The sequence below is a fragment of the Strix uralensis genome, chromosome 1 (assembly GCF_047716275.1).
Source record: "Strix uralensis isolate ZFMK-TIS-50842 chromosome 1, bStrUra1, whole genome shotgun sequence".
NCBI lineage: Eukaryota > Metazoa > Chordata > Aves > Strigiformes > Strigidae > Strix > Strix uralensis.
In genome coordinates this window covers 1464432-1476988 of record NC_133972.1, presented here as the reverse complement: position 1 = coordinate 1476988, position 12557 = coordinate 1464432, and the positions used below count along the sequence as shown (strand labels likewise).

Below are 12557 nucleotides of genomic sequence, written 5' to 3'. Positions count from 1 at the left end.
ATCTTGCTTTGTGTGTATCTTTGGGATTCCTTTTTGCAGCACCTGAAGCCCTTATGGAATGAGCTCTATGGTAAAAAGCCAAAAGCACGACTAAGCTCGCTTGGGGTGGACATTCTTGATACACGTTAACCCCTGCATGGAAAGTGCAGTGTGCATCCTTGAGAGACCCAGCTCAGGTCTGGATGCCCCTCGACTGTGTGAGCCTGGAGATTCACTCAAGCTTGGAAACCCTGATGAGCAGTGACAAACTGATACGCTGGACTACAATCCCTACCAGCATTGTGCTGCTCTTTGTAGATTTTGGATGAACATCTGTGGGAAGCTGTCTTAGTGGCAGAGTGGATGCCAGAAGGTCCTGGCCTGATGTGCACTCACCAGCAGCTCTGCTCTGCCGGGCGTGGGTTTGTGGGGCTGAGCTGTGAAGCAAACCATTGCACTGGTTTAGAAGAACCCTCCAAAAAGGTGCTACTTTGAACTGAGAACAACCCAGTGACTGGTTTTGTTTTCATTTTCATTGGGGCTGCCTGCTAGTATTACCTGGCTCCCTAAACCCAAATAAATGAAGTCTCTGACAAACAAACTGATTCCCCAGGATTTTAAAAAAAAAAAAAAAATCTGTGTTAATTAGCCCTTGAAAGCAAAGTCCAGCTGTAATCACTCCATGGACTGCTAGATACTGCAAAAACTGAAGGAGTTTGAGATAGGGGTTTGAAGAAAGCCAAGTCTACAAAGAATTGTGAATACTCATGTAGGAAAAGAAGGACTGGGATACATAATTTTAACATAAAGAAAAGGATAGAAGGAGAAGTAGGGTAAACTTTAAGGACCATGGACAGATTTGATTGAATTGGAAGGGGAGAGATTTGAAAAGGTAAAAGGATTGTTTTTCTTCAGGAAATGAATAATTAAAACCAGTAACTTGCTGTGTGAAGATTTCACTGCAGCACAGATAATGGGAACAGTCACCTTACAAAAGAAAAAAAAAATAGGAAATTTCTCTCTGACGCTTAGTGGCCAAACACACTGCAAAACACCTGAAGGTAGAAATCAGCTGCCCAAAGAAGTATGTCAGCCTTGGCCACTGCCCCAGCATGTGATGGATCCAGGTCCAGCTGCAGCTTTACAGGAGATCACTCGTTGCATCAGTACACACACCCATGCTGCCTAAGCATCCTTGAGATGTTGAGTCGGCAATAGCCTCATTGTCCTCAGTGAGTCTACTTGGATAATAGCCTGCACTTATCGGGGCAAGGGCACAAGAATCTGGCTGCTAGCACTCTCTGGTTAGTGTCTCTTCCCTGGTGCTCTGCAGGTGCAGTATGTTGAATGTAGAGCAATAATTGATTTTCACCACTGACAAACTGACACTCCCTCCCCCCCCCCCCCCCCCTCCCCCTCCCCTCTCCTGCTGAAAACAGTTGCTATGAAACACACTGGTTAAAAAAAGAAGTGTGGAAAGTGTTTTCTTGATGCCACATATTTTGGAGAGGGACTTGTCCCCACTGATCACTCAAAATTACTTCAACTCTCCCCTAGCACCTGCCAGTATCACACTGGGGACCCTCATGGGCTCCTGTTAATCAATTTATATGCATATCAGCTCCCTCCCGTGAGGCAGATGGCACAAGCAGAGACTTGCTGCAGGTGGTGCTGGGAGAAGGTGGGGGCAGAGAAGGCAGTTAGCCCCCAGGGAGGGAAGGTGACACAGAGCTGAGCTGACAAGGGCTGGGGATGCAGCAGCATCCTCCCTATGGCATCCCTGTGCTCTTTGTTTCTCCCTGCTGTTGTGTGCGTATGGCTGTGTGACACTGACACACCTCATTTCTTTTGCCCAAAGACTAGCTGCCTGCTTGGTGTGTCTGCATCCAGTGGTGTGAGTCTACTCAGCCCTATTGGGGCTACTGAATTCTTCGACCCTAATTCAGCAGCTCACACGTGAGACATGAAGTTTAAGGGAGCAGTTTTGATGCATCTCAACCACATCCTCCTCAAACATGGTTTTCCTTGGGGGACTGAACATTCGGGAATCCTTTCTAGACGGTCGCATCAAAGCTATGGCAGAGGCATGAGGCCGGAACATGTCACGAGGAACTGCGATACTTTATGGGACCAGGAAAGGCCACTCACAGAAAGTGCCTATTGACTTCTGCCTAAGACAGGCTCTCAGGCAGGGATCCCCCTCCTGAGTTCGCAGAGCTACTGCTGTGACACAGAGGAAGCTGCACTGTGCTAAGGCTGTGGCAGCAGAAGCACCAGGTCTGGGTCAGTCACCTTTTCTCCCAGTAGTGGCAACTATTGCTTTTGTGGTAGTCTCTGGCCCTACCTCATTCCCTAACATGGTGGTGGCTTGTTACGGCAAGAGATGCAGTTTCACTGTTGAATGCAGTGTTCTTCCACTGACAGCCAATTCAGTGACACATTTGGAAAACAGCCCTTCCTGGCTTTTGAGAGACCTTATTACATGCAGGAGTTTGTAATGAGCCTCTCCCTTCCTGATAGATTGGATTCAGCCTCAGAATGGCTGTTACAGTGCTGGGAAATAAAATCCACATTTATATAAGATGCTTTACCCTTTAGATGACAGACACTAGGCAGGGATGAGCTATTACATCTCACAGAAGACTTTTTTTCATAAAGAGCTGACCTCATGATGTGTCAGTGTTGAAAGACTAAACCAGGCTATGTTTAGAAAAGACATTTTCAGCAGGAAAAGCAGCATCACAGCACTGTTTTTTCTATTCTTTCCATTTCCACTGTCTCATTTACAACAGCTTATTTCCCTGTCTTTCTTCAGGGCTCTTGCCTTGCTCATGTCCACACGAGATGGTCTTTCTTGGCTTTGCAGATGGCACATCTACGCTCTGCTTCCCCTCTTTGGGACTGCATCAGACATGGGTTATTTTCTTTTCCCATGAAGGTCCCTTCCCTTTCCACATGCGCTGTCAGCATTAAGTCAGAGCTGAATCTGTCATCGCATTAAATACATATATGTCACACTCCTCAGTGATAATAACTCTGCTCAAGGTATCCCTGCTCATTAATAACTGCTAAGGATTGTCAGTCTTGACCAGCTGCTGAATATCCTTAGCTCAATATAAGCAGCTTAGCAGGAGAGGTTTGAGGTTTTAAGGGAGGTACACACACACAACCAACACATGTGCATGCATTAGCCTCCTGTGAATGCAACAAAACTCTACAAAAAAAGGTCAATCAACTCCACAGCAACACTGTGGTGCATCACAGGGCATCACTGCACTAACACAAGTCTCCCTTGTCTTCTTTATTTGGGATATGGTGTGTTAGAGGTTTAGGACTTGGGTCAGAGAAGGATTTAGATCAAAGAAGTATAAAGGGGCATTTGAGTGATTGATGATACTCCCACTGAACCATCATAGCTGGCCTGGGAATACATTGCAATTTAAACAGTCTGACTGAGTCTCATTGCCCCAGTCATGGGAATCCCCATCGTGAGACCGGACTTGTCCCTCCCTGTGTATGACCTCTCCAGTACATGGATGCAACCCCTGTGCAGACTCCATGTTTCCCCCTTGCACCCTTAGACTCTGCAGCTTCCTGTGGTGTGAAAGGTTTGTGGGAGGGCACCAAGACATATTTAAATCTGCTTAAAGATATATTTAAGACATCACATGCAATCCTGGGCAATGCGGCATCTCCTGACATTATTTATGAAGTTGGGACAGTGCCTTCAACCCAGCCACCAATGCCTTCAGCAAAATCATGGACTCAGATTTGCCTCAATCAATCATGAAACCTGAAGGTCTCAAAATCCCCTTTATGGTACTTAGGTCCTTTTACCTCAGCTACCACCACTGATGCAGGAGGAAGAGATTTACACAGAGATTTCTGCAGGCCTCTTCAACAGAAGGCAGATGAAAACTCACTTTCTCAGTGATGGATTTATCCGACACTTTTCTTTTATGTTGCCCAGACGACATAACCTATCTGAAGGGCTAGCTGCTGAGTGACTCGTGCCGAATTTGCCCACAGTAAGAGCTGCTTTTCTCACCAGCCTGGTCAGGGAAGCTTCCTCAATCTTATTTAAAAGCTTTTTATAGTTCCCACACATGATCCTGTTGCTGGGGCACAACAACAGGCTTGGTCTTCAAGCACAGCGACTGGACTAACCCTACATTTCCATAACTATAGTGACATTTTAGACACTTATCTCATAATCATAATTAAATTCAGGAGTCTCAATCTTGAGCCAATTCCCACCTGACAGGCCTAAATCAGATTGAATCACATCCCAGCTCTTCTTCTGCTGAAATGTCTACCTCAGCCAAAGTATAATGTAACCTGTATTGATGATGCAATAATCAAATAATTGCTCTACTTGTAAGATTACACGGTATGATTAATTCCTCATCTCACTATCATGGCACTAGAATTCATACAACTGACAGATTCCCAAACATTTTATAATCTAAATACTCTACAGCACTGTTCATAGTTATGCATTGTCCTTTAATCTCTATGCATGTTGCATGGAGATGTCAGGATAGACTTAGTTTCCAAATAGATGTTTTTGTTTTTCATGGGTTACTTCTCTCTGCTTTTAACTTTAATTTTATAGAATCATAGAATCATTTAGATTGGAAAAGACCTCTAAGAACATCAAGTCCAACTGTTAACCCAACATTGCTAAGTCCACCACTAAACCATGTCCCAAAGCACCACATCTACATGTCTTTTAAATACCACTAGGGATGGTGACTCAACCACTTTCCTGGGCAGCCTGTTCCAGTGCTGGACAACCCTTTTGGTGAAGAAATTTTTCCTAATATCCAACGTAAACCTGCCCTGGCGCAGGCCATTTCCTCTTGTCCTATCACTTGGGAAAAGAGACCGACCCCCACCTCTCTACAGCCTCCTTTCAGGTAGTTGTAGAAAGCGATAAGGTCTCCCCTGAGCCTCCTTTTCTCCAGGCTAAATAATCCCAGTTCCCTCAGTCACTCCTCATAAGACGTGTGCTCTAGACCTTCGTTGCCCTTCTCTGGACATGATCCAGCACCTCAATGTCTTTCTAAAGACTTATTCTTATAAGGAATAAGACTTATTACTTATCAGGTTGATTACCCTCTGAGAGAAAAAGCCATTGATGGGAGGAGTGTATTGTACTGGCCTAGGTATTACTGCCTCTGTTAAGAAAGGAAGGGTGAGGATATTCAATGAGCTTTGCCCTAGGAAGATGTTGCCCAAGCCAGTATTGCTTAGTGGAAACGAAAAGACATCTTCTCTTGCCTACTCAAGTGGGGATTTTTGTTCCAACTAGAGGCTAGAGCAACTTTTTTTACAAGTCACCTTCACAGAGAGAAGAGAGCTGTTGGTTTTGTAGTGACTTGATCCTGGCTTGGACCTCTCCTGAGGAGGTGGCTAAGATAAAATGCTGTATCTTTACAGCCTCAGGCTATTTCTTGTCTCATTCCCATGCTCAGGGCTATCGGCTTTTACATATCATCTTTTCACTACCTAGTTGGCTTTGACAGATGAGCGGAAAAGCATGCCACATCCATGCTCCTGCAAGAGAAACTGCAGTAGAGAAGACGTTTCCAGAAGCTGACTTGGAAAACTGAAAATGTTAATATCAGCCTTCTGCTACTGCCTAGTCTTCTGCAGAGACAATTTGGCTACACAGGGTAAAGATTTGACCCTACAGAGACGAATGGCAAAGCCCCTACTGACTTCAACAGGGCTTTGTGCTGGAGGCCTAATTTGCAGAAATTCAGCATGATGTCAATGGAAATTGTTGACAGAAATAAAACAGCTTTTTACTGGGCAATTCTGTTCCTCCAAAAATGAGCCCTTAGGTCAAACAAATTTGCTGAGCTACCAAAAAAAAAAAAAAAAAAGGACAAAAAAAGCACGTTAACTTCCCCTTAACACACTCAACCTTTTGTGCAACAACAGAAAAAACAAATTAAAAACAAACAAACAAGACTGCCTGGCAAAACGCCATCACTTTTATTTCTTCCCTCATTTTAATTGCAGTTGTAGACTAGATTCAAACAGGTTAGCAATAAAAAAGCCCCACAAGGTTTATGTTCTACCATGAAAGGGAATTGAGGCCTATTCAAAGAAGAAATCTTCTAAATCAGTTGGGTGCCTTTGACTCCCTCCTTCCTTCCCTATCATGGAGTCTGACAAGCAAGTAATTTTAAATGATAAATTGCTACACTAGTGGGTGGCTCTGCAAATTTTCCTGGAAGATGCATGGAAGTTTTGGGTGTGGAGGACTTAACACTATCTATGAATAAAGAAATTTGACTAAAGAAATTCTTAAAATGCCATCTTGATAGAAACAAAGGGGCTTATGATTGAGGCATGTAGCCTTCAGTTTGTGAGGGCCTAAGCTGTCAAGTTCAAAGCCTTGGTTAAAGAAATTTTTAATCTATCAGGAAATATAAAAAAGAAAAGACCTTCATGGGAATAATAATCTTATGTCTTGATGATAGACCCTTCAGCTCCTGCTGAAGGCTTCAACTCTAAGTCAACACTATAAAAAGTACGGCAGATAGATCAATGTAACTGAATTCACGGTCACTATTTATCTCAGGCACAGAGATAAGAGGCCTCAAACACACATTTTCCCTGTTAACATGCTGCTCTGCATCAATAGTGCCCCAGAAACATTATGCAAGAGTGCTCTTAAGCCTTGGAAATAGCAAATTAATTCAATTTATCTTAACCCACTTTCCTCTAGGTCACACTACGTTACATATTCGTACACCCTTCATTGCCTAAGAGCACACACTGGAATACTTACTCCATGTCAGCCGTCACTGGGCAATTTATTAAGCTGTTATAACCTGGATTTGCGTCTGAGCTTGTTGATTTGTTACTGCTTTCATAAAGCAGAAATGCTATTTCTAGACTGATGAGCTGTGCTGTACAGCCATACGCATGCACACACACACACACACACACACACACACACACACACTACTTCAGCAAGCTAAGTCTTGCCTCTCCCATCAAGACTGTGGAAGGATGGAGACATTAGGAAGAAGCTGTTGGGCTCAATCTCCATCTCTCTTTCCTGTGCCACGACTTCCACTTGCACCAAGGCTGGGCCACTACCAAACTTCGAAAGAGTATTATTTCTCTGGTTAGAGAAATGAGACAAGCTCTATTTTATGTGCTTGCAACACAGCAAAGCATGGCAGCGTCTAATCCTGCACTTGCAGAAACCTTGCGAACTCTATTAAAATAAATGGAGCTGTACCAGTTTACACCAACAAAAAATGTGGTCCACATGACTGCACTTTCTGCCTTGCCCACTTCCCATGCAGGCTTCTTCAAATACAATGCTATCTGTTGAATTCAGTGGGAAGCTCTTATGTCTGTTTTTCCTCACATAAGAAGCAATTTTAAGCCCCATGACTGTGACCCTTATGGCTATTTAAGCATTTCTCTTCCACTGATTTCAACAGCGGTTATGTAACTGTCAATCTTTGAGGGACTTGGCCTTTCTATTTTGTCTCTTAGGAATACTCGTTTGATTTTTGGGGGCAGTCTTGCGAGTATTTCTAAGATGGTGATTAGCTCTAGCTGGTCTAGTCTCTGCGTCAGATGACTCAGAGTTGAGTTTAGATGTAAAAATAGAACATACCAAAACTCGTATTTATAGCTTCTCATTACTTCATACAGCCTTCATTCACTGAACTTGCTGCTAAGTCCTTAATTTAATTCTGGTACTGATTTTTGAAAGCATAGTTGAGGCATTATTTTTTTTATTTTTATTTTGTACTTTTGGGTAGTGTTTTCACTGTTAGGGCCTCTCCTAATTAAGAAATGTAGCTGTAGCCTCCTTGTCTCTTCTCTCTCTATCTTATCTCCATTTTCTGGTCCTTTCTAGAAGCGTCTCAATACCTTTGGTGAAGTAAACCTTAAAGTGCTGGTGTGATATTTGAAAGAGAATTGGCAAACATACAATGTCTCTATTCCTTCCCCCTGCTTTTTTTTCTGTTGCTTTTTACTTCTTTGTATCATTTACAGGAGCTTTCTCTAGGTTTTTTTTTTTGTTTTTCCTTCCCTCTGTTATTTGTTTTGCTTAAAGCTTAGATTGTAGCAGTGATCAACAGCTATTGAGATATCAGCAGATATGGATATATCAGCAGATATGAGGATAATATTCCACAGACGTTGTTTGGCAGATGCAAATCTCTTTATCTAACCTGATGGTAAAAATAGAGACCAAGGAGATGGGTACCTTATGTTTGTGTTGTGACAGCAACATCATAGAGATCTTCAGAAGAATCCTAAGTAGAAGCCAAACACTGTCAAAAAGCTCAGAAAGAAGAACTGAACCCAGTCCCTTACAGCACCCACCTCCTGAAGCCAACAGGAACCATTTGGCTGGGTTTCACAGGAATTTGTGGACAGGGTGAGGTGGTTCAGGTCAGACATGAGTGGAAGAGCACAGTGAGAAACTTATACTTCACATGAGCAGTGATTTTTCCTTTGCTCCTTGTGCTGCTCCTTGGGATGAAAACCAAATGTAGCTGCTACCTATTAGGTAAAAGAGTGAGGGTCTCCTTCACTCTACACAGCCGATCAAAACAAAGCGAACCTCATTTCACATTGGGCCTCATTTCCACAGCAAGACAGACTGTAAAGCACTTCCTTACCTCAGGCAGCACCTTTGTGCCTGTCTGGTCCCATTGAACTTGAGTTCTGCCAGGTTCTTCCCCCAAGTCAGTCAGCCAAAGTTCAGCAGATGCTGGTGTGTGCTGCTAAGAAGAGCTCATCCCTCCTTTGTGTAGGTGGGACTAGATGTCTTTCCCAGAGGAGGTAAACCAATGAAAGGGTCGAGTCTCTAATATTCATTCTGTTGTTACACAAGTGCATAAAAAGGCTTCTACCATCTACCATCCAGCAGCCTGCATATCAGGGCACTCCAACATGAGGCAGGGAATAAGGATCTGAGTAGCCTTAGTGGGGGCTATGCTGGAAAAGCAAACGCGTCTGTCATTTAAGGGCGTGTAGCTGTTATCAATTTGGCCTGAGGAAGGTCATGTGAAGAACCCCAATTCTTCACACTGAAAATATGCAATATGTGTATATATTCACAATTGCTAAAAGTCCCACGCTCCTTTGCAAAGAAGAATTTTTTGTTGGAATTTGATTGTCTTACTGGAACGCAAAACAAAAATGATAAATTATCTAGCTTCCCTTGGCTGAATCCTCAGCAAAGGCAAATTTGCAGAGCTCAGAAAAAGTCAGCCTGCATTCAATCTGTAGAATCTGATCTTTGTTTATACCAAACTGTCAGCTTCTTTGTCTTCAGCTAGGCTGGAAATGTAAGTGGTTTATCATTATGCTATTACATGATATTACAGTAATGAAATTATATCAAAACTCATCCATAATCAAATGAAACGACAATTGAAGTGTTCAGTTCAATCCTTCTATCAGGTTTGCTGTTTTGGCTATTGTGTTTCACAGGGTGTTCTCCAGGGAGAGAAGGAAAGGAGAAGACAAAGCGTGGGAATGCCACGACAGAAGGTCACAAGGCCTAAGAAAACTAAGGTGAAAAACCAGAACTTATAAGGAAGCCTCTCGAGTCTGGCAGTGAAAAAAACCCAGGAGAACACAGGCAAATACAGGCTGGGAAGTGGCACAATTTTTCGTGCAGTATGAGTAATCATTGGATGCAATAAAGCCACGTGTGGCGAGTTTTCCATCAGAAATAACTGATTACTTAGACAGAACCTATACTGAACGAGTCAAAACGAATAGTTATTGAAGAAGTAAGAGCGGGTGATTTCACGGACTCCTCCTAGCCTGATCATCTCTACATCTGAGTGCTTAAAGCCTAGATTGACTAACACACTTGAGTATATGCCTATTTTTAAGCAATTTAAGCCAACAGGATGATTCAGTTACACATAATTACAGACATATTTTATGACCAAAGGCATGAAAGAGAGAGAGAAAGTGGTTTTGGTCTTCTAATGACTGTTGGTACCTTGGGCAATATGCTGTGTGGCTATGTGGCCATCAGACTCTACCCCTCTAGAAAATTCAAGGTCCCTGCAGTGCTTTGTTTCCCACTGGAAAATCCCACAGCGTGCTGTTGGAGGGCCAGCCTTCTCTGAAGCTCAGTCTACATGCTTCTGCAAGAGCCAAGGGACCCCATCATGCCTAAGAACAAGCCTAATTAATTTGGTCAGCTGGGGAGAAGACATGAGGAATATTTGTACAGCTACTACTGGTGAGTTTCTTTGGTGAGGGACAAAGGGCATGCCACCTTGCACAGGCCCTGGGATCAATGATCATTTGAGCCTGCTACATTTAGTTATGAAAACAAGCCTTGCTTGCCAACTCAGACATGAAAACAGGCTGAATTTTTCACCCAAGCGACAAGACTTTTCTTTCCCCCAGGAGTGGGTTTATCAAGAAAGAAGGACCAAGGAATTCAAGGAGGCTACAGGTGCCACACACCACTCTGTAAACATCACCCAGTGCATGGTGCATGTTCTGGCTCACACGATGGCTCAGTGATGTTCATCACATGTATTTTGGCTGCATTGGCCCTGAAATGCTTACTGCTGCATTCTCAGGTTCTGTGGCCCATAGAAACGCCCAACAAACTTAATTTTTCAGGGTGTTCATGTTGAACTCAATGGTAATCCAAAACTATTTGAGTCTACAATGGCATAGACTTAACACTGTAACTGAGGTTTCCCACACAAGGTAAAATGAAGTAAAAATGTTATTGTGGCAAAGCCTATGAACAAGGTGTTTTTGATTACAAACATACCTACATGTAGTGGAGCTCCTACTCGACTGGAGTATTGACACATTTGTTGGTGGAGAGCTTAAAATATTTTTGTGTGGATGGTGCATAAAACATAATTTTAAGTCTTCTTACTGCAACAGGTAATGCCAAATTCAAGAATTTGGTCCCTTTATCAGAAATGCTGGGAGAGGTCTCTGTTCATTTGGATTTTATAGCCCCAATTCTGTTCTGGAAGAGGGCTGCCTTTATCTTCTTTTCCTTAAACGAAGTAAGTATAGTACTTTCTCTTCTAATAAAACACTGTTATTGCTTTGGTTTTGCCCTCTTCTAAAACAGCATAGTGGTGAGAGCATTCAGTAAATTGAACTGTTTGTTCAAATCTCTCCTCAGACTGAATGAGCTCAAGGCCATATCTAGCCATTATACACAAAACCTTCACTAAATTGTGTATTAGGCCCCGGGTATATGAACTAGCACCTAGGTTTCCCAAGTCAAAACTTTATCCTGCAATTTCAAAGCACAAACCAACCAATTATTTAACCTAAATCAAGCCAGCCTAACCCAACCAAACCCACATAAACACAATGGATTTTATAACTATTTCTGCAAACAAATGAATATGAGGAGAGGCATTTTGACTGCATTTCATGTAGGTATTTTTTCGCTATGACTTAAAACGTTGTCCAAAATGTTGGGTCAAGATGGGTGAAGATTTTGCAAGGGGTACGCTCAGCCTATTGCAGCAGAGACAGGTTAGTTTCACATATTTTTATAACCCTTGTGTATCATCCAGCCATTCACACTGAGCTGGCATTTAACATGAAAATCCTCTGATGGGGAGAAACACACACAATGGTGGTAGCCATGGATCTGCCTGAAAGCACACTGGCTTCCAGGAGCTGTATATTTTGCAGGACAAAGTCCTGTATTTATACACCAAAGTGTTTCTGGATGGACGGTTGAAGCAAACCCTTCTCACAGATTTCTGCAGTTATGTCTCAGTCACAACCCAGTGCAAACTCCTCCGGGGGTGAGAGGTTAGTTCAAACTCCATGGCTTATTGGGTTGCTGGCTCCTCTGCCAATTAGCATTGGCAGTTATCTGTGGCAGCAGACACCAAGCAATTGTTTATTCCAGTCTCTATGTCATTCCAGCCATTCATGGACCTTCACAATAAAACCCCATTGCTAGAGAATACAGATCCCAGTGAACCACAGAGGGGAAAAAAAAAGAGGGTCATTGCAATGGGAACGTGTTGTGTTGCAGACAGTTCTCAGGGAAAAGCTGAGAGCAGGCTGCTCTTATCAACTGGGAGGTGCTCAAGCAGAAAGGTTATCATAACAGCAGGGACACGACTCAGGGTAAGGATACAGAAAAAACAGAAGGCAAGGAAGAAATTGGGTCGATGGAAAAGAGAGTCTTTTTCTGTTGTTGTATGACATAAAAAAACAGGTCCAGAAGGGATCTGCTGGACTGCTGTGCCCAGTCCCCTGCTATTACCAGCAAGCAGCTCATCTAATGTTATGAATTTGTTATGGAGGGTTCCTTTTTGGTTTTTTGGATGACTTCTGATCGCATCTCCTTAATTTGGTGATTTCAGTTTCCTGCCTAAATTTATTCATGACTAGTGTCCTCTTACATCAATATGGGCCTTTAGATAAACAGCTCTTCTCCCTCCTTAGAGTTTGCTCCAGCTGATAACACTGAGTTTGAAAGTGAAAAAACATATCTCAAATCCTTTATTCCCTTCATTTATCATCCCACTGGGAAAATCTTACAGTTGCAGACAGCTAGC

General features: G+C 42.9%; 1 protein-coding gene across 2 annotated transcripts in view; it reads right to left on the bottom strand.

The window, feature by feature from the left end:
- VIPR1 (vasoactive intestinal peptide receptor 1) overlaps positions 1 to 12557 on the bottom strand; it is a 117837-nt gene that overhangs the window by 23471 nt on the left and 81809 nt on the right. The window lies entirely within an intron of this gene.